Source organism: Siphateles boraxobius, unplaced genomic scaffold (genome assembly GCF_051911475.1).
Source record: "Siphateles boraxobius isolate OS27281-9 unplaced genomic scaffold, OSU_SipBor_1 63, whole genome shotgun sequence".
NCBI lineage: Eukaryota > Metazoa > Chordata > Actinopteri > Cypriniformes > Leuciscidae > Siphateles > Siphateles boraxobius.
This window is the reverse complement of record NW_027509190.1, coordinates 1950180-1972500: the sequence shown is the minus strand read 5'-3', so window position 1 is coordinate 1972500 and position 22321 is coordinate 1950180.

Genomic DNA, 22321 nt, shown 5'->3' with positions numbered 1-22321 from the left:
GATGTTTTTCGTGAAGTTTGATAAGACGGTCACAAACCTTAAGAGATAACGCTGATCGCAATGTTAATTATTTTCTTTACTGAACTTTTTAAGTGTCTTTTGCGTGTCTTTCTTGTGTCCATCAAATTAAACTAGAACAGAGATGCTCGATTTTGTGTCTGTGTCAAGTGTTAAATGTCGCTGCTAAGTTTGATAAGACGGTCAGAAACCTGATCGCTATGTTAATTATTATTTAATATGAAATTTATACTATTTTTAACAAAAGATAGAACTGACAGCCCGTTAAACTGTCAAATGGTGTAACCACAAAAAATGACCAATATCTAATATTTCACACCTCCTAGAGTTCATGCAATTGCATGAAATTAGTAGTTTATTTAGTAATATCCTATGAGAATATGTTTTATTATAAATGATATGGGTTTTTCGTTGTACTGAGCAAGACCATATGCTGTAAACATCTTGTTTTATGTCTATTCTTTGACCATTTGAGTACAAATGGTTTAAACACCCATTATTACAGTGTAGTAGAGTATTAAATTATTATTCATATTAACTTTTTTTGTAAAATATTAGTCTTTTAGACAAAATATTGGTTACACCAACTGACCATATAACATCTATTGCAATAGGACAAGAAATTGACACAGAAAATAGGCATCAAGGTAAACTGAATTGGATATTTTAATATATATTCATGTCATTCATCATACAATTTCAGATACCAATTGTTTTCAAAGAGAGTGCTATAAAGTGTGTGTGAGAGAGAATAAGAGTGAGTGAAAGAGTGGGTATGATCATTTCTTAACAAACATGAAGAAACAGGATTGGCTTGTGTTGTGATTTCAGTTCAGTTCTCATACAATTTCAGTTTGTAAAATAACAGCCATTTTTTTCAAAGAGAGAGTGAGTGAGTGAATGTGTGTGTGTGTGTGTGTGTGTGTGTGTGTGTGTGTGTGTGTGTGTGTGTGTGTGTGTGTGTGTGTGTGTGTGTGTGTGTGTGTGTGAGAGAGAGAGTGAGAGAGAGAGAGATGGTGAGTGAGAGAGTATCATTTTTTTCCATTTCTTTCATCACTAAACTGTTTTGATTACATTTTTAATAACCGACAACCATCCGTGTGAGTTCATGCCATCTGATGAGATCTGAACAAACTATTTCACATTAGCATAACAATATAAATGAAACAGTGTCTCAGAAACTTAAGACTTGAAATATTCCTGACCAAATTAGTTGAGACTGTGGAAAAAAACATACAACCTTATATTGTAGTTGCTTAATTTCCTATCTATCTGTCTGTCTGTCTGTGCATGTAGACCTACATGTTGCCTACAACAGCCTAATGACTGCCTCTTGTCCTATAGAGATGCCAAAGGAAGGAAAGCCAGATTCATTCTGGACCGGCGTCATGATGCTGTTTGCCCAGGGGAAATATAAATTTTCCACTGGCCAGAGACCTGGGAGCAGACGTTGGAAGGCAATGTTAGAGAGGATAAAGAATTGTCCCCTGACCCCTGCATTTGGCCTAACGGTCAGAAAAAAAGACATTTTTGAGAAAAAGATCCCCTGCAAATGTGGCTACCATGATGTAAGTAATGTCATTGAATCCTTAAACATATGATATGAGACAAAGATGCTGACAAATGCTTCCTCTACAGCTGTTTCCCATGGCTGGTTCTTCGTTGTGCTTGATTCTCCAAATCACTGTTTTGATGCAGAGTTTTGTGTGATTTAGAGGATAAGAGGATATAGAGAGTAAATACAAAATATTGTTTCCCTCAGTCAGGACAGCAGACAGGAACCGCAGCAGGTCCACAGCAGACAAGCACCGCAGCAGGTCCACAGCAGACAGGGACCGCAGCAGGTCCACAGCAGACAAGGACCGCAGCAGGTCCACAGCAGACAGGGACCGCAGCAGGTCCACAACAGACAGGGACCGCAGCAGGTCCACAGCAGACAGGGAGCGGTGATAATACCATGACATGCTCCCTTTGTGCTCAGGAAGTGCTCTTTGACCAGTTTACTCAGCACCTGTCAGACTTCCATGTCCAGGAGCAGTGTGAGCACTGCGGCACAAAGGCCATGGGTGCTGTCAGGTTATCAGAGCACCTTGAGAAGTGTCATGTCTCAAAATCTCCCACAGACCTCCCAAACATTTCTCCTCTAACACCTTCAGCCCGTCCGTCCACTACCCCAGCCCAAGAGATGACACCGACACCAATCGTCTCTCCCCGAGATGCTCCAGCTCCAGTCTGCCTCACAGCCCAAGAGACGACACCAACCATCTGTCTCCAAGTTGCTCCTGCTCCTAGCCCTTCCACACTATCTGAGATGGCACCAGCGACTCAGAGTGGCACACCACTTCTTCCTTCTCCTGCTTCTGCTCCTCCTCCAGCAGCACCAGGGCTCCCAGTCCCTCTGTGCTTTCCAGAGGTAAGGCGGGCCAGGTTTTTGCCAAAGCCGTTCCTCCGGGTCATCAAGCCAGGTGATCGGGAGTGGATTGCCCACATCCTCTATGACGCAAGTTGGCAGCTGAGACAGAATGTCAGGGAGAATTGGCACCACCCCCCAAGCCCAATCAGATCTGTGGCACCTCCAAACCCACATGATTACTTTCGACAGAGGATGTTCCTGGGCACCAATGCGTATGTGGGGCATCCCTCTGAAATGCACTCTGTGCAACCGAAAGATGCACCACTCTGGCATTTACACCAAGGTCAGAGAGGTCATTGATGTGGATAGCAAGTACTATTTAATAGGGGGAGATTACCCAAGGTGAAGCCAGTGCAAACAACCTGTCTGTCCTTGGAGTAGTGACATTTTAAAGCAACTTGACCCCTCTAAACCGCAACAAATTCCCTGCTGTGTTGACTACACATTTGGCACTGGACAGAAAATGTGTGACACTTTTGCGTCCTAGAACAGCAGGGAATAGCTCCAGTTACCTGCAGCAGGCCTTTCAAGAGGCACACAGTGAGGAGTGGGCTAGGAGATCCTGTGACTATTTCACAGATTGTGAAATTCACAAGAGATCCTGCCTGAAGCAGTCCCAGGCTGTTTATCCCCCACCACCACCACCCTTCTCTCCCTTGCCCCTGGCCCAGTGGTTCGAGACAGTGCATGCCAACGATGTTGTCGGTCACCTTGATGAACTCAAAGGTGTCACCACTTCAAAGTTTGGCAGAATTCTGAAGCTTGATTCCACTAAGGTAAATGTAAACCTATATAAGCTTGAGCTCATTTGTTCTTTTAGGGTTTGATAAGAATACATATGCTAATGATGTATATACTTTTGTTATAACAGGTTACCAAAAAACTTGCTGGGGGGATTGAGAACACGGCAACATGGATGTCCAATGTGGGTGTTACAGAAAAATTCAGTATTACTTATATTCATTTGTTTCCAAACTGTTAATTTCATTTAATCATGTGTTTCTGTGAGGGTTTCTGGCAGCTGAAGGGGAACAGGAAAGAACAAACGTAATAAAACCAGATGGGCCAGGAAGACAGACACCTAGAGCCCGAGAAGTAAGTTAGTCAGGAGAATACAGGGGGTCATTTACTAATAAAATAAAGTCCCATACCCCCTTCTGAGAGAAGCAGGAGGTAATTTAGGTCGTAAATGAAGGCCTTTTGGTTTTTCAGGGACAAAGGACAGTTTGACCTGTCCAGGGGGGTAGAAAACCAGCCCAAACCAGTTAAAGATATAGGATATCTTTAAGGAAAATTACAGAAACTTGGTAGGAGGGGTTATGATGACTGAGAGCTGTATAAAATGTCTATGTTTTGTTGAGTCTAACAGGCATTCTGTTTCGAAACTGGGTAGCTGCGGTTTGTGAAAAGAATCCTCATACAGAATAAACCTTTTCTCTTTATTACAATTTGCCTCTTGAAAGTTTTCTTACACCTTTTGATGCTGGTTTTTGTTAACCTCTGAAAATTGCTTTTACAAATTGGTGTCAGAAGTGGGATCTTATGCGGAAACTTCTTCTCCTGGTCCTGAGAACGGATTTGACGGAAGTGCACAACCCTGGCAGCACCAGGCGGCCAGTCTCATACCTCGACAGTTTGAGATAGAACTCAACAGATTAAGGGAGAGAGAGCCAATACCCGCATTCAGGACCAGCTAAGCTCCTGTAGGTGGTAACAGAAGTACCATAATTGCTCGTAGGTGAACAGGAAGAGTCACAACTGAAGTACTGGTTTATTCAAAATCTTTGATTGTAACTTAATTAAGTCCAGCAAAAGCGCTTGAGTTAATTCTATGTAAAACAGCGTACGGAAGAAACGCGCTTGAACTAATTCTTGTGCACGCTTGATTGATTGGGTGCGTGAGGAGATTGAATAAACCGTAATTACAGAGCAGATTTGCTACCCTTGTCGGTCCAAGGTGACAGTACCGGATCTGTCGAAGACGTTTGACAGATAAATAAGACGCGCGTCAAAAGCAAAAAATCCAAGAGAGAAGATTCAGCCAAAAAATGGGGTCATCTAATAGTAAATTAGACCATTTTTACACACCTATATTCTGTCAAATGAGAAATAATTATGGGGGTAAATGTATGGTTGACATAAAAAAACTGATCAAATATCACGATTTCCCCGAGGCGGGAACTTTGAGTAAGATAAGACTTAATGTCGTAAAAGAATCAATAAAAAAGAACGAGGGAAAACAGAATGGTTGCTGTATGTGTGTTAAACATATATGCAAGGGGTGTGAACAGACTATAATGTGTTGGGTAGAAGAGGCTGACAGGCGAGAACGAAAACAGATACAAAAAGAACTAGTGGGGAACAGCGAGAAAGATGTGAAGAATGTTGTATGTGTGAAGACAGTTCCACTGGAACAGAATACTACTAATGAACCGAATGTATGTGTTTCCCCACATGTGACCGAGATGGCAACGGCCCCGCCGCCTGCCTACAACACAAATCATTATCCCGTAGCAGAGATAACGGCCCTCAAGCTGGACCTCGATCTGGACCGCTCTCCACCACCCCTGAGAACCGCACAAGAACTGGAGCAGGGCAGACAACAAATGGCACACCGAATGGCAGCCCAAGAAGAACAACTCGCAGAAGCAAGAGCACAAATTGAATTGACATTGACAGCCCAAAGAGCAGCGCAGGCAGAGGCAGATGCAAGAGTAGCACGAGCGGAAGCCGAAGCCGCTGAGCGAGTGGTAAAAAGACTATCAGAACATCTTCGAGCACAACTACCAACACCGCCAGTACGGCAGGGGGAGACAGACTCCTCAGCACGGACCGCGACAAGCAGCGAAGAAGGCGAGAGGAGACCGGAACCAAGCGAACAGCAAATGTTGACAAGATCACAAGCCAAGCCAGAAAAGGTCAGTTTTACAGCGGCAAAATTCAAAATGTCGAATGTGACGGCTCCGATGGTTGAAGTTGCTGGCACGGACGGGCCAATACTAGTCTTCAGAGCCTGGACAATGTCTGATATGAAGGACGCTATGGCACATCTACCAGACCCACAAGACGCGGGTGAACGGTTTGCCAGTGAACTGCTTGCGATATGCAGAGAATTCAGCCCGACCACACAAGAATTAAAACGACTGCTGACTGTGAAAATGGGCGCTGTAAAGTGGGGCAAAGTGGCCGGAAAGCTGGCAAAAACAGACGTGAGAAGGGTGCACGCAGACTGGGACCATGAAAGCAACGACTCATACAAGAAAGAAGTGGAAAATTTTTCCACCGCCATCAGCACAGCCTTTCCTCCGCGTGTGGACACTGAAAAAATCACATGCTGTATCCAAGAAAAAGAAGAATCGGTAAGCAGCTATTATTTCAGACTTTTTGAGACATTTGCACAGTACAGTGGCTTACTTGAGCCCGCAGATAGGGGAACAAAACCAAGTACTTGGGAGAGTCATTTGATGGGATATTTTATGCGAGGACTGAGACCCGAAGTCAAGAGAGGGACAAAGTCAAGTTATGTGGAGTGGAAAAACGGCCGTTTGACTTCAGCGCTGCAGCACGCTATTCACGCCGAAGAGGAGCTCGAGGAAAAGAAAGACAAGAAAAAGCCCCTCACAATGGTAGTTGTGCAACAACAACAACCTAACAAACCTGCGTTTTCCCATTCAAACCCTGCTAATCGAAAGGGACAGAGAGGAAAAGCTGCTGGAGGAAAATGGAACTGTTATGTTTGCTCGACAAATGCACACGCGCACCGAGACTGTACAAGATGCAGAGTGTGCAGGAAGGACGGACACTGGAGCAGCGCGTGTCCGAACATAAAGTCTGATTGAACCGAGAGGGCAGGAGAGCGGGACGGAGAGGGTTCAGCTCTAGGAAGTCAATCTCTGGCTACAGCAAAGGGAAGTGAAATCATTTTTACTAACACACACAAACACGACGCACACACAAACATATACACTGATTTATTTTCTGCTACCTGCAATGAAAAAAAAACTCCTTGCAAATCTTTGTGTGTGATTGATGAACGTGTTAAGTTGTACAAAAGCACAGGGTATTCTGAAATGCCAATTTATCCAATATTAGTCAATGGGGTAGTAATCGATTTTCTTGTGGATTCAGGAGCCTGTCAGTCCACGTTACGACCATGTGATTTACCATGTGTTCCGAAATTAACCGGAAAAGTGTATGAAAGCACATCGGCCTCGGGCCATTTGCTCTCTGACCGGTTAACAGAACCATTAGAGTGCGAGACAGAAAGCGGTCGTTTGTTCAACCACGAGTTTGTGTGGTCCCCTAACTGTCCAGCACCTCTGATGGCTCGTGATTTGATGTGCAAATTAAATTTGTCCCTCTCTGCTGATCCCTATGGGATCAGCATTGAGGAAACACCACAAATTACTTGTTCTAAATTTGAGCCGAAATGGGCATATGAATGGCAGGTAACAGATGTTGATTGGGCAGAGAAAATTTTGAAATTGGCAAAAAGTCGAACAAACCCAGTCAACACAGATTTTATGACCAATGATAAAATGCATTGTACATCACATGTCGTGGCAGAGCGAGATTCAGACTTTGAAAAGATGTGGTTTAATTCTGTGGAAAATGAAAGTGTGAAATTTGACAAGATTTTCTGGAATGAAAATGTGTGTGCGCTGTCTGCAGTGTTGAATGAGAGTCAGAAAGGTTGTTATCTCATGACAGAGAACACCGTATGCCATTTATCTGTGTCGAAGACCATAAGCCAGCAGTGGAGAGATGTGGGCTTTTTTGTGAAAGAATGTTTATTAGCCACAGACTGGGTGAAAGTTGATTCACAGACAGCAGAGAGTGAGAGTGTGGGGGCATTTAAATCAAACTGTGACTTTGAGGTTGGGGTCCTGAGAAATGTGACTGCTATTGGGAGAAATGTGACAGCACAGGGGGAGGGGGATATTTCTGCTTCAGAAATTGATATTTCTTTGGCACAAATATCACCGAAATTGTGGGCAAAAACCAAATATGATGTGGGGCTTATAAAAGGATGTGAGCCAGTGGTAATTATACCAAAATCTGATTTCAGACCATGTAAAGCGCAATATCCCCTGAAACGTGAAGCATTAGAGGGCATAAAACCAGTGTTTGATGCTTTATTGAAAGAGGGTATAATCAGGCCCTGTGATGATTCACCAGTCAGAACTCCAATTTTTCCTGTAAAAAAGATACGTGACAGAAATCATCCAATCGAATGGCGGTTCGTTCAGGACCTCCGGGCGGTAAATTCATCTGTCATTGCAAGAGCTCCCAGAGTGCCCAATCCGTATACTATCCTGTCACAAATTCCGCAAAATGCAACGTATTTCACTGTGGTGGATTTGGCCAATGCTTTCTTTAGTGTTCCGGTCGATGAGAAAAGCCAGTTTTGGTTTGCGTTCGATTTCAATGGTAAAGGTTACACATTTACTCGATTATGTCAGGGCTACTGCGAAAGTCCAACGATATATAACGAGGCGCTCAGGAGAAGTATTGATAATCTAACTTTGACAGAGGGAACCGCACTTCTCTCTTATGTCGATGACCTTTTAATCTGTTCAGTAAATGAGTCTGTTTGCAGGTCTGACACTTTGACTCTCCTGAAGCATCTTGAGAGGGAGGGGCACAGGGCAAGCCTTTCAAAGCTGCAGTTTGTGAAACAGGAAGTAACATTCCTGGGGCATGTTATTAAACAGAACAGCAAAACACTGTCACAAAAGAGGGTGCAGGCCATAAAAGAAGTGCCAAAGCCCGTAACAAAAAAACAGATGTTGTCATTTTTGGGAATGTGTGCTTATTGTCGTACGTTCATTCCCAATTATGCCATTTTAGAACAGCCTTTACGAGCCCTGACAACAGGGAAAGGGCTGAAGCCATGTGACAAACTTGTTTGGACAAGTGAAGCTGAAACAGCATTTAATAACATGAAAGCACAACTGTCTATGGCTCCGTCGTTAGGCCTTCCGGATGTGGACCGTCCGTTCACACAGATGGTTGATGAAAAGAATGGTTATATGACTTCTGTCCTCCTGCAGACACATGGTGACCGATTGAGACCTGTGGCCTATTTTTCAACAAAACTCGATCCTGTGGCTCAAGGATTGCCACACTGTCTCCGGGCAGTGGCGGCAGCTGAATTGGCCGTCATGGCCTCAAGAGAGTTTGTAGGCTATGCTGATTTAACTTTGGAGGTCCCACATGCGGTGTCCATGATTTTGCAGGAGCAGAGAACATCACATTTGTCTACAGCCCGATGGCTGAGGTATCATACAATTTTGTTGGACATGCCAAACATAACTGTGAAAAGATGCACAACACTGAACCCTGCCACCCTCCTGCCCACACAGGAGGACGGCGAGGAACATCACTGTTGTCTGTCACTGCTTGAACAGGTGTGCACACCGCGTCCAGATTTGATGGACGTTCCGCTTGATAATTGTGACAATATCCTGTTTGTGGATGGATCTGCGTCAAAAGATCCACAAACAGGACAAAATAACGTAGGCTATGCTGTAACGACTGAATTTGAAACTGTGAAATCTGGCAAATTACCATGTAATTACTCTGCACAGGCAGCTGAATTAGTCGCTTTGACTGAAGCATGTAAACTGATGACTGATAACTGTGTGACGATTTACACAGATTCGCGTTATGCTTTTGGAGTCACGCATGACTTTGGTGCTTTGTGGAAGCACAGACAATTCTTAAAGTCAGACGGACGACCGATACTGAACGCTTCATTGGTATCTGACCTGTTAGAGGCCATTTTGCTACCAGGCAAGATTGCAATTTGTAAATGCGCAGCGCATACTAATGATAAAAGTTCCATATCAACAGGCAACGCCAGAGCTGATATGGCTGCGAAAGCAGCGGCAGCAAAGCAGACTGAAGCTCATAACAGTGGCGCCACTTGCGCACAAGTTGACATTAACCTTAACAATGACATTTCTCCTTGTTTACAGAGCATGCAGTCTTTTTCCACAGGAGCTGAGAAAAACAAATGGAAGACGTCAGGCTGCAGCCTTGTTGATGGTGTATGGAGATCTGTCGATGGAAAGCCATGTTTGCCTAACCATTTTTTCCCACATTATGCTAAATTAATGCACAGGTTGGACCATGCATCAAAGGAAGGGATGATTATGCAAATGAGAGAATTGTGGTTTACCAAAGGTTTCACAATATACGCTGAGAATTTTTGCAAAAGATGTGTGATTTGCACCACATATAACATTGCACGAGGCATTAAAACACCACTGGCAAGTCAGCCAGCCCCGGAGGGGCCATTTGAATATTTAATGATCGATTTCATTGAATTAACCCCGTGCGGAAAGCAAAAATATTGTTTGGTAATGGTAGACATGTGGTCGAAATGGGTCGAGGCTTTCCCAACCTCGAAACAAGACGCGGCAGCAGTAGCCAAAGCTCTGCTAACCGAGATTGTCCCAAGATGGGGAGTTCCAAGAAAAATCAGTTCTGACAACGGAACACACTTTGTCAATGAGATAATAAAACAGGTGGGTCAGTTCTTAGGAATTAATATGAGAACGCATTGTGCCTATAAACCCTCCAGCGCTGGAGCTGTGGAACGTGCAAACCAAACGATAAAGAACAAATTGGCAAAATGTTGTGAGGAAACTGGACTCTCATGGGTGAAAGCACTCCCAACCGTGTTGATGTACATGAGGATGAGAAAAAGAGTCAAAACTAATTTGAGCCCATTCGAAATTCTCTTTGGTAGACCACCATTCATGGGAATAGAAGGGGGAAAACGCAGGCTTCCATCGACTGATATGTGTGAAAATGAAATGTTGAATTACTGCAAAGAAATGTCTTGTCTGTTATCCAACATTTCTGTGCAGGTCAAAGCTGCCCAGGGGAAGGTTGCTGAGACGTTCCTGCATACGATCAGGCCGGGTGATTACGTGGTGATCCGTGACCTCAGGAGAAAGAACTGGAGGGCGAAACGGTGGCTAGGACCGTTCCAAGTTTTGCTGATCACGCATACGGCGGTGAAGGTCGGAGAACGAGCCACGTGGGTGCATGCCAATCACTGCAGGAGAGTTCCACCCATATCGGAAGAGCAACAGGAGGAGGAGCCCCAAGGACGACAACAAGCTCAACAATAAGCCCTAAAGTCAAGCCAGAACGCCAGAAGTACAGGTGCAAAGTCACTCAGGGGGGAGTGGTGAGACCAGTGTGCAGACAGCAGCGACGAGCGGAGTGAAACACGAGACGATCAGTGTCAGGCCATACACTGTATATCAACAAAGACTGATAAGACTCTGAGCGTTTTAAAAAGGTATTCTCTGACACAACACAGTTGCAGTATTGTACAAGATGGATCGTTCAAAGCCATGGCATCTATCCAGACTGTCAGGAATGTGTGAACCTTCCATTTTAACTTTGATATCAGTGACTATTTTGATAAATTTATGCTCCACTGAGGGTTTGAAAGTGTGGCCCGGGGAAAAACACACCAACTGGACTGAAACATCTGTGCTGAACAGCACCATCAGACAACGTGATAAAAGAGACACATTCACGGAAGTGGAGCCGGTGAGAGGACTGCACGGAAGCATCATCACGATAGAAGAGGGATCAAGTGTGACTTTTGAGTGCAACCCATTCGAAAAGAACTGTCTCGGATGCGATGGACAGACTGAAGAGTACGCACATTTCTACTTCTGCGAAAGCCCATGTAAGTGGACCGACGTAAAAGCATACGCTCATCACTATAGGACGGAATACGATGAAAGATTTCAGGTGCACACTGTAGATGAAATGAGTAACAACAGATACGGGATGAGAGTAACATTGAAACATGCGACACATACGGACCAAGGCAGATATTACTGTGCCCTGGACTTGACTGAAACTGACTGGTATGAGACAGTAGACATTATGGTAATCGAGGCAACCAGACCACGAACAGAAACAACGACGACACCTTTCTTGTCACCTGTGCCGCCCGAGGTCGAACAAGCTACTGAAGAGGAACTGGCCTGGATGGGAAACGAAGACATAAGCAGAGGTCAAATAAATCCTGAAGTGCGGAAAGCCATGATGAAATGCCAAGGGAACAAAGCCTGCGCACTGGCAATGCTACAGAAAGAGGAATTGGAGATCAAAACGAGTTGCTGGATGTGTCTGCAAATATCTCATGCCTGGAAAGCTGTCCCTCTGAGGACAGCAACAGTCAATGAAACTAAGTGTCTTATTCCTCAACAAATGACTGATGTGCTAATAACTGTTGTGGACCTGGAGGAAGGAAGGACACCAACGAAACAGCCTGCTGACAACTGTGAACATATACAGCAGTACAACAACACTGACATAGCAATTCCACCTTTGAGAGTAACATATGTCCAGGGTGACGTTTGCGTCTGTTTCAACAGACCAAGACTGCTAAGGACTGGATGGTCTGACTGCAGGATCAAAATCAACGTACATGACAGAACAATGGACAATTGTACAGCGGTCATCAACAACAAAGAAATCAACTTCACATGACCATTCAACAAACCGAGCGAAAGTTCACCAGCTGCGGTGTGGGTGTGTGGCAACAGAGCTTATCACCGTTTGCCTAGAAAAGACTGGTCAGGTTGCTGTTATCCAGCTTTAATGAATGTGGGAACTTCTGTGTATTTGCCAAACAAAGTAGGTAAAAGGGAGAAGCGAGATGTTAAGATCTTGCCTGGGGCTTTGCCAAATCATTATGCGGGGTATACATTAACTGACCCATGGACAACACCGGGAGAAAATATAGGTTGGTCAATCTTCTTAGGGGTGGGTACAGCGGTAACAATTAATAAGATTAATGGGTTAGCATGGACAGTATTAGCGATAGCCAATAGCACGGAAAATGCTTTGACATTAATAAGCGAGGAAATGCGTCAATTAAGAGAATCAGTTATTCAAAACCGTTTAGCTCTCGATATTCTTACTGCAGAAAGGGGTGGAGTCTGTAAAATGCTGGGGGTATCATGTTGTTTTAACATTCCTGATTACAGTGATAACATAACCAATATCATTGATCACATGAGAGAAGCCGTAAAGGAGCCCTCCCCAGCTACTGGTAGTCAGTGGGCGGGGTGGCTGATGTCTATGTGGTCAGGGTGGTTCTACCGGATAATCCAAATTGTCTTGCCAATTGCTGGTATGGGGTTATTAATTCTGTTCTGTTTACAATGTATTATGAAGTGCGTTTCCAGCTCAGTACAGAGACTGATCAGGGCGGGAACAGTTAGCACAGTAACATCAGTTCAAGCAGTGAAACTGACCAGGTACCCAGCAACTAATGAAGAGCAGTGTGGTGATTATGACAGCTATGACATTTACACAGAGATGTGATAAATTCTCTCTCTTTGCCTTTCTGAGGAACATGAAAGGGATTTTCTAAACTTTGTTTGATTGTTTAAATTTTGATAGTATTGTTTTACTGTTTTATTTACTGTTTTTATTTTTATTCTTTTTATTTTTATTTTCTTCTTCTTCTACTAATGTGATCTATACTATTTCTTGTTTATATTGAGGTGACTGATCCAAGTCAAAGGTGCAATGACAGTGTTTATGATTTAGCCCAGCTTCATATAAATATTTATTTTCTTGCTAAGTAATTAAGGGCCTATCCTTACGAAAACAGCCTAAGTTTTTAGTTCCCTTCTAAATTTTGATCAAGTCCAAGTAAAATGATCAGCTATATGAAAATCAGACATGAAGAGTATAACTGTGATGTAAAGACTTGAATTAATTCTATTCTTAAGATTTAATAGTATAATGGGTTGGATTAAAATTAGAAAAAAAACAAGGCTGAATTTTTATATATAGTTTATCAGAGAATGATAAAGAGGAGGAAACTGTTACAGAAAAATTCAGTATTACTTATATTCATTTGTTTCCAAACTGTTAATTTCATTTAATCATGTGTTTCTGTGAGGGTTTCTGGCAGCTGAAGGGGAACAGGAAAGAACAAACGTAATAAAACCAGATGGGCCAGGAAGACAGACACCTAGAGCCCGAGAAGTAAGTTAGTCAGGAGAATACAGGGGGTCATTTACTAATAAAATAAAGTCCCATACCCCCTTCTGAGAGAAGCAGGAGGTAATTTAGGTCGTAAATGAAGGCCTTTTGGTTTTTCAGGGACAAAGGACAGTTTGACCTGTCCAGGGGGGTAGAAAACCAGCCCACACCAGTTAAAGATATAGGATATCTTTAAGGAAAATTACAGAAACTTGGTAGGAGGGGTTATGATGACTGAGAGCTGTATAAAATGTCTATGTTTTGTTGAGTCTAACAGGCATTCTGTTTCGAAACTGGGTAGCTGCGGTTTGTGAAAAGAATCCTCATACAGAATAAACCTTTTCTCTTTATTACAATTTGCCTCTTGAAAGTTTTCTTACACCTTTTGATGCTGGTTTTTGTTAACCTCTGAAAATTGCTTTTACATGGGGAACGAGTATGGTCAGGTCCTCAACTCGGTCCTCACAACCGGCGAGGGGGCTGGGCTGGATGACTTGTGATCGTTCAACGGTACAGGGATGCTGGTGAGCCACAGCCAGCTGCTATCTATGTGGATAGAGACTGTTGCAGTGACAGAGGTGGGTTTCCTGTAATTTGTGTTGATGTTTTTTTTGCCAAATTAAGGCAGTTGGTGACAATACAAACCAAAAAATGCTTTTACACAGGAGTGAGCCCAGTTCTCCATTGGTTTCGGCCATGGACGTCCACTGTGCGGTTGGATGTGTTCCACTTTATGAGGCGATTCACCAACGGTCTCACCACAGAACACCATCCACTGTACGGTACGTTGCTCCAAATTGTCGAGTTGCATTTTTGAATGGGATTACCAGGACATCTGTCATCTGAAAGAGGCGAAGCGGTCAGAGCTGAGGCAAAAGCATCAGGGCCACGAGCCAACAGATGCCCAGGTGTTGGCGAGCATCAGCTCTAAAGAGCTAGCCAAGCACTGCCGCAGGAAAACCCGTGGAGTGGAGGAGACTCGTGCCCTCATCAAAAGTCTTCTTGACTCCATGTGGCACCTTGTGGACGGCACTGGGCTGCACCTTATAAACCATGAACGCATGTCTCAAGTGTGGGAGGTACAGCAAAAGCACCTTGCCTGCATTCAGGATCCACCAGGAGTGCAGCTTTACACAAACATTGGGTCAGGGCTGGAGAAAGGAGAGAAGACACTGGATGTGCTAAGATGCAGCAGAGGGTCCTCCTCTCTGGAAAGCTTTCATAAGCACCAGTTCCCTTTCGTTGTCACTCCGAGTTACGTCGGATGACGACGAATGGGGTTTCGCTTAGAACACCTATCGACTTCGAGTATTACAAAACGAGCCAATGGCAAAGAAATGCCATGGGTCTGCGGAATTTGCATAGCGTATCTCCGCCTTACCTCGTGGGTATAAAAGGAGGACGCCGGCAACAGGCAGATATGTTTTCGCTTCGGAGCCAAGAGTATTTCTTCACTCCACAGTCATCTCTGACTTCGCTCTACGAGACGAGCTTCTCTCTCCGGTGTTGGTGTGACGGCGATCTGCAGCGAGCTCACAGTGCCTGCTGATCTGTGCAGTAATCTGCCAGTGTGTGTGTGTGTCTCCCTGTGCGCTTCAACATCGCGGAGTTTTTTTCTCTCCTCTCATAAAAGAGCTCGCACGCGGCACGTCTTTTTAAAGACGGCTCGCCCGTGCATTTCTGGTTGCAGCGGACTGGTATCGGACTCTGATGGGCACGAGCGCTGTCTAGTGTGTTTGATCATGCTTGAACAGCGCTCGTGGGTGACTCATGTTCTCGCAAGGGAACGTGATCATCGCGTCATATATAGGTCGAGACTCGGTGAACTCGCAAGAGTGAGAGTCCCCTCATCCACCCCCCGATCTTCGGCTGGTGGCCAGGGTGACCTGAGGGTTACGGTCTGGAACAAGGCGCCGACTACGTGTCCGTGACCCCAGCCCCCCTCTTCAATGACGGTGCCCGCTAGTGAACTGCTGATTTCCGCGAGTCTACCCTCTGGTGGCCCGCGTGTTTCAGTTGAAGCTACAGAGGAAGATGCCATGTCTGTTGCAGCATCACTAGGTGGGCTTGAGTCTTCTGGAAGTGAGGGCTCGTCACAGCTGCCACCTTCCGGTGTGCATACGGCTGTGCCTGAGTCTGATCCGGAGATGACGGCCATGCTTTCCTGGGACGATTGGTTTTGGGTAAGGCCGCCGACCCTCGTCCGTGGCAAACCCCAATACCTCTCTTCCCGGACGTGCATGATGAGATCTCGAAGTCCTAGAAGACCCCCTTGTCTTCTCAGGACCGCTCGCTGATCTCATCCGCCTTTCCTCCCCTCGATGGGGCCGCTGCCCTTGGGTACACTGGGGTTCCCCCGGCTGAACGCTCTGTTGCGATGCTATGTGTCCTCAGAGTGCTTCTTCTCGGCGCAATCCTAAGCACCCGCCCGTGGCCTGTAGTTTTTCGTCTACGCTTGTGGCAAGATCCTGTAGTGCCACGGGACTGGCAGCCGCCTCTCTGCATGCCATGGCTGACCCAGATGCTCATGGACCTGCACGAGGGCGGGACTGACCCAGGGCTCTTCACTGAGCTGCGCGCCGTCACTGACCTTGCTCTCCGAGCGACGAAAGTGGCCGTACGCTCCCTGGGTCAGGTGATGCTCACCATTCTGTGGCTGAACCTGTCTGATGTGCTGGTGTCGCACGGACCCGTCTGTCCGACATTCCCATATCCCAGGTCGCCCTCTCCGGCGGTGCGGTTGAGGGCTTGACCAACAGCTCTCAGCCGCTCATGAGCAGACTGACGTTGATTCTGTCCCGACGGCCCCGCCGTCCGCCCAGGTCCCTCGGTCTGCCCACCGCCGAAGGCGCCCCCCCGCGGCTCCCACCCCGCCCGTTCACCCGGGCCGGCTCTGGGGGCCGCGGGCGGACGCCACAGCCCCTCTCCAGCCCCGCCCCCCGCTACACGCCGGGTTAAGCGGCGCTCCTGAGACGGGCTCCTCGGGGATGGAGCAGACTGAGGTTGACTCTGTCCCGACGGCCCCGCCGTCCGCTCAGGTCCCTCGGTCTGCCCACCGCCGTGGGCGCTCCCCCGCGGCTCCCACCCCGCCCGCTCAGCCGGGCCGGCTCTGGAGGTCGCGGTCGGACGCCAAAACAGTCCTCTCCAGCCCCGCCCCCCGCTACACGCCGGGTTAAGCGGCGCTCTTGGGATGGGCTCCTCAGAGATGGGACTCAGTTCTTTCCAGGAGCTGGTAGCAGGACCACTCCTTTCCCCGGGTGAGGGCCGGGGAAGAATCCTTATTCTCCAAAGAACTGACTCTCCCGTCTCTGAGCACAGAGAGTTCGGACGACACAGAGCGCCGCCCACATGCCGTGCTCTCCTCGTCCCCCTCTGTCCCGGAGGTGGTTGACACGGCGTGCCGTCCACGACCGCTTCGCCCCTGTCCCCCTCTGTCGCCAGACCCTTGACAGAGCAGGCCCCTGTGGAACGCTGGTCCTTCCCTGGCCTCCTCTGTCAGGGTGCGGTTTTGACCTTGCCCCCACACCGGGCCGCTATGCCGTCCACGTCTGGGCCGGTCATTCCGCTTCGCTGCACCACCGGAGGGACGTCTGTGGTTCTCGACGCCGCTGGCACAGTTGGGAGCCTGCCTAGAGCTTCCCTTCTGTTCCGCGCGAACCATCGGCTCGGCTATGCGATTCAGTTCGCACGGTCTCCTCCCCACTTCAGGGGAGTCCGCTCCACTTTGGTCGATGGCTATGCCCTATCATGAGAGCGGAGGTTGCTACCCTACTGGCGAAGGGTGCGATTGAGACTGTCCCTCCAGCCGAAAGGAGGTCCAGGGGTACAGCCCCTACCTCCTTGTCCCGGAGAAGTCTGGTGGGTTACGGCCAATCCTGGTCCGAACCGCTCCCTTCACAGGCTGCCGTTCAAGATGCTCCTGGCCAAACGCATTTCTGGATGTGTGCGGCCACAGGATTGGTTTGCAGCGATCGACCTGAAGGACGCCTACTTTTATGTCTCCGTTCTCCCTCGACTCAGAACATACCTTTGGTTTGCTGTCAGGGCGCGCGCATATCAGTACGCTGTTTTCCCATTCGGGCTAGCCCTGTCTCTTCGCGCCTTCACAAGGTTGCTGAGGCTGCCTTTGTTCCTCCATGGGAACACGGGGTTCGCATCCTGAACTATCTCGGTGACTGGCTGTCTTAAGCTCACTCCTGAGACCAGGTTTGCGAATACAGGGACCCAGTGCTCCGGCACCTAGCTCGTCTGGGCCTTCGGGTCAACCGGGGAAGGAGTAGACTTTGCCCCGTGCAGAGGAGCTCTTTTCTCGGTATGGACTTGGTCGCCTTCTCCACTCAGCCATTGCTGACTTGCCTGAGACTATCAAGCGCAAGAGGGCGGTTCCACTGAAGTTTCTTCAGAGGCTCCTGGGGCATATGGCATCTGCAGCCGCGGTTCGCCGCTCAGATTGCTTCATATGAGACCGCTTCAGCTTTGGCTTCGCGACCGAGTCCCGAGGTGGGCATGGCAACACGGCACCTTCCGAGTAACTGTTACTCCGTCCTGCCGTCAAACCTTCACCCCGTGGTCGGACCTCAGTTTTCTACGGGCCGGAGTGCCCCTGGAACAAGCTTCGCGGCATGTTGTTGTAACGACAGATGCCTCCTCCACGGGCTGGGGTGCCATGTGCAATGGACGTGCTGCCGCGGGCTCCTGGACAGGACCCCGCCGCCTCTGGCACATCAATTGCCTCGAGTTGCTGGCCGTACGTCTTGCTCTGCGCCGCTTCCGGGCCGTGCTCAAGAACCAACACGTACTAGTCCGTTCAGACAATACCGCCACTGTAGCGTACATCAACCATCAAGGTGGTCTACGCTCCCGCCGTATGTCGCAACTCGCCCGCCACCTCCTCATATGGAGTCAGAAGCATCTGAGGTCGCTTCATGCCATTTACATCCCCGGAGCCCTGAACTGTGCAGCCGACGAGCTCTCACGGCTTCAGCCCCTCCCGGGAGATTGGCGACTCCATCCCCAGTCGGTTCAGCTGATTTGGGACCAGTTCGGGGACGCACAGATAGATCTGTTTGCCTCTCACGACTCGACCCATTGCGCCCTGTACTATTCCCTGACCGAGGGCACGCTCGGCACAGATGCACTGGCGCACAGCTGGCCGCGGGGCCGCAAATATGCGTTTCCCCCAGTGAGCCTTCTTGCGCAGACCCTGCGCAAGGTCAGGGAGGACGAGGAGCAGGTCATTCTGGTCGCGCCATACTGGCCCGCCCGGACCTGGTTCTCCGAACTAGTACTCCTCGCGACAGCACCTCCCTGGCCGATTCCCCTGAGGAAGGACCTCCTTTCTCAGGGACGGGGCACCCTATGGCACCCTCGTCCCGATCTTTGGAACCTCCACGTGTGGCTCCTGGACGGGACGAAGCAGGTTTGAGTACCCTTCCACCTACGGTGGCGGCTACCATCACTTCCGCTAGAGCGTCGTCCACGAGACACGTCTACGCGTTGAAGTGGAACCTCTTCGTCAACTGGTGCTCTTCTCTTCAAGAAGACCCCCGGAGATGTTCGATTAGTGTCGTGCTTTCCTTCCTTCAAGATAGGCTGGAGCGAAGGCTGTCTCCCTCCACCCTGAAAGTCTATGTTGCCGCTATTGCCGCACACCATGACCCAGTCGAAGGTAAGTCTGTTGGAAGGCACGACCTGATCATCAGGTTCCTGAGAGGAGCGAGGAGACTGAATCCTCCTCGTCCTCCTCTCGTTCCCTCTTGGGACCTCTCAGTGGTTCTAACTGCCCTGCGGAGTGCTCCCTTTGAGCCTTTGCAATCAGTGGAGCTTAAGTTCCTGTCTATGAAGACAGCGCTCCTGGTTGCATTGGCCTCCATCAAGAGGGTGGGGGACTTGCATGCATTCTCCGTTGACGAAGCGTGCCTGGAATTTGGGCCGGCTTACTCTCACGTGATCCTGAGACCCCGGCCTGGATATGTGCCCAAGGTTCCTACCACTCCCTTCCGGGACCAGGTGGTGAACCTGCAAGCGCTGCCCCCGGAGGAGGCAGACCCAGCCTTGGCACTGCTCTGTCCAGTACGCGCCCTCCGCGCCTATGTAGACAGGACGCAGTGTTTCAGGACCTCAGACCAGCTCTTTGTCTGTTATGGTGGGAAGCTGAAGGGAAAGGCTCTCTCCAAGCAAAGGCTGTCTCACTGGATAGTGGACGCCATTGCCTTGGCATACCAGCAGCAAGGTCGACCGTGCCCCCTTGGTGTGACCGCCCACTCCACCCGGAGTGTGGCATCCTCTTGGGCTCTAGCGCATGGCGCCTCGCTAACAGACATCTGCAGAGCTGCAGGCTGGGCGACACCTAACACATTCGCCAGATTCTACAATCTCCGAGTGGAGCCAGTGTCCTCTCATGTACTCGCTTCAACCAGCTAGTACTGGACCCGCTCAGGTGTCTTCGCTTGCTCGCCGTTCCACTCCACGGACTGGATACGTGCGATATTCTCCTCAGGTGAGCTTCCCCGAAAAGCCCTGAGTTCCTCCAGCACTCCTGACGTTGGCGCCAGTGTCTATTGCCTGTGCGTCGGCTAGGTGCCTCCCGTGTGCATGGTCCCTCCTCTGAGCGACCCCCACATGTGTATTTCCACTGTAAGCCTCTTTGAGCATGTGTCTTTCCCTTGGCAAGCCACCTTGCCACCCCTGGGGTTGAATTATTTCACCTGCGGCTGGACACCCCAGTGTTCTCCATATGTCTCCTTCGGGTCATATGTGTATTCTCTAAGTCCCCCCCCTCTGGGTTGGCAGTAATTGCATATTTCCCCTAAACTTTGGGATATGCTCCCCAGTGTACCTTGGTATTCCTGTGCTAAATAGGAGTCCTTCGTCCGTGCCAGTCTCACGACAGGGATCTCAGATTTACGCAGGGCACTGGAAGACAGCTGAGAAGGTGGCGTGATTAGACTGGTAACCCCATTCGTCGTCATCCGACGTAACTCGGAGTGACAACGAAAGGGAACGTCTCGGTTACGTATGTAACCCTCGTTCCCTGAGTAGGGAACGGAGACGTTACGTCTTCCTGCCACTTTCCGCTGTACCGCGGGGATCGCCTGAGCTCAGTCTTGGCTCCTCAGCGAACAAACATATCTGCCTGTTGCCGGCGTCCTCCTTTTATACCCACGAGGTAAGGCGGAGATACGCTATGCAAATTCCGCAGACCCATGGCATTTCTTTGCCATTGGCTCGTTTTGTAATACTCGAAGTCGATAGGTGTTCTAAGCGAAACCCCATTCGTCGTCATCCGACGTAACGTCTCCGTTCCCTACTCAGGGAACGAGGGTTACATACGTAACCGAGACGTTTTCTTTCATTCCAGGCATGTTAAAACCTCACACACATATGGTATATTTTGCTATTGAATGTTGACATAATATTGTTTTAATTTGTTGTAATCAGTGATCCTGTTTTTTGTCTCATCCGGGTGGAGATGCAACAACAACACAAGAATAACATTCGTTTGATGTCCAATGTGAATACGCTCAGCAACAAAGTGTTGGGAAAACCTCTTCTTCCAGAGTTTATCCCCCCTGGGAAACCTAACGGTAAGAAAAGTCTGCTGTTGATGATGATCAGACCTATATTGTGACATGGTAGGCAAGTAAACAATAATTTTTCCCTTGGTGAATACTTATTGCAGGAGAGCGTATTGCTGTAGAATATCTTCTGGTACAGTCCAACAGAGGAGATCTTATGAGCCAGCAGATTGGTATTGGTGAGGTACATCCTGCCTGAGATCTTGGATGAAGTCCTCGAGGACGAATGTCCTGATGTGACCGTACCACAGGCTCATGACCTCACATTGCAGGTAATATTATATCAAGAGTATATCAGACATCAAAAAAATATTTTAAAACTAATAAACAGTTCATTTTTAATGTAGAAGAGACACAAAAAATGTAAAAGATTGTTTATTCTTTATTTATTCTTTATTCTGTGTATACTTTTATTAATCACCTCAGCAATTTGGAAGCGGTGGCCCTAGGCCCTAGGCCCTGGCCAGATCCCAGGTCCCCATTGGAGGAGAGTGATGCCTCTGCTGGGCCCATCTACTCCCCATTGGAGGAGAGTAATGCCTCTGCTGGGCCCATCTACTCCCCATTGGAGGAGAGTAATGCCTCTTCTGGGCCCGTCCTCACCCGATTTGATGAGAGAGATGCCTCCGCAAGTCCCGTCCTCACCCCATTTGAGGAGAGTGTGCTCGTCACTCCAGCTACGGTAAAGTGGATAATGTTTCACCATCAGAAATGTGGGCTTCTTTATATTTGCTCTTGTACCAGATGTTTAAAATTTTATGGTGTTTATTGGTTCAATTCTTGTAACAGGACACTAGGTGTGATGCCAGAGGGATTCCTGGATGGGAGGCAGTTGATGCCTTGGCAGGTTACCTGGTTGGGCTTAACCGAACTATAACAAAACTCTCCAATGCTGAAGTGGCAGAGATTTTGAGGTTATACTCACATCTAAGTGTCTTTGACCAGACCCCCACCAGATACACCCTCAAGAGCAAAAAAAACAACGTTGCCAGGACCTTGGAGGGCTTCAAGAAAGCGCAGTGGCTCTGCTCCAGGCCGGCAAGCAGCTGAGAGGTATCCACATCTCATATAGCTATATTCTTTAGTATTTGTATCAATGTATTTATGTCAATATGTGAACATGCATATATAATGAGCACTATGTGATCTGGTCATCTATTTGCAGATTGTTCATGGTCCATGGTCAGGCTGCTCACAGACCAGACCAAAACAGAATTTCAGAGTGTGTTGCTCTCAAGCTGTACAAAGAGTACAAGGAAGCCAGAAATAGGCCAAA